The sequence below is a fragment of the Myotis lucifugus genome, unplaced genomic scaffold (genome assembly GCF_000147115.1).
Source record: "Myotis lucifugus unplaced genomic scaffold, Myoluc2.0 scaffold_459, whole genome shotgun sequence".
Lineage (NCBI taxonomy): Eukaryota > Metazoa > Chordata > Mammalia > Chiroptera > Vespertilionidae > Myotis > Myotis lucifugus.
In genome coordinates, this window is record NW_005871507.1 from 454,510 (window position 1) to 455,439 (window position 930).

Genomic DNA, 930 nt, shown 5'->3' on the forward strand with positions numbered 1-930 from the left:
AATCATTCTCATCCACTATTATTCTACTCTTATTTCTAAAGTCTTTGGCTTTGTTTTGTAGACATCACTGATAGTACACAATATTTTACTTTTTACAAAATTCCTAAAGAACCTTTTGTAAAGAAGTTCGGTCCTTTATCCTTTTTTTTCAAGCATGTGTGGAGGGAGAGAAGAGGTGAAAAGAAGAACACACTGCCAGAAGTTCCGAATACCCAGTGCCTGTGCAGCTCAGGGATGTCCCTGGAGATTAACTGAGAACATCAATGGTTAGCTGTGACACAGGAGCAAAAAAACCTACACTCCATCGTCAGACTTTTCATCTAGCCAAGAGAAAAAGACAAAGAGCTCCATTCCCTATCTCTTCGATGGGGCTCGTGCTGGCCCTGGCCCTCCTGCTGCCACGGGCCGTCGCTCCCCGGGCCCCGGCTCCCGAGCTCCGGCTCGCAGCACCTCCCCGGTGGCTTCCCGCGCGCCTCCGACTGCGACCGCCGGGCCCGCTCCGGTGCGCGCCTCTCTCGCCCCGGCTGGGTTTCTCCCCCTCCCTTGCCGCTTTCTCTTTTTCCCCCTCTCTCTTTGCACTGGGGGGCTCTGCTTTTGGCTTCGCAAAGGTCCTGCCAAGATGCTAAGTTGGAAATTGAGGATTCTGACGCCTTGTGCGCGCCCGAAGCTCCTCCTTCCCGGGGTGTAGTCGGTGGTTGGACTGGCAGGAGCCTCTGGGCGGCCGCAGCCAACCCGGCCGCCAGGCGCGCCTCGCCCTCTCCCTCTTCCTCCCCGGCTCCCTCTCTCGCTCGTTGGCGCTCCCCTCGCCCCTCCCTCGCGCCCGCCTCTCCACCGCTGCCCTCCTCTCCACCCTCCTCTTTTTCTGCCCCCTCCCTTCCCTGGTCTCTCTGCCCTCCCCCGCCTCCCCCCTCCTATATATTAGACTCTCGA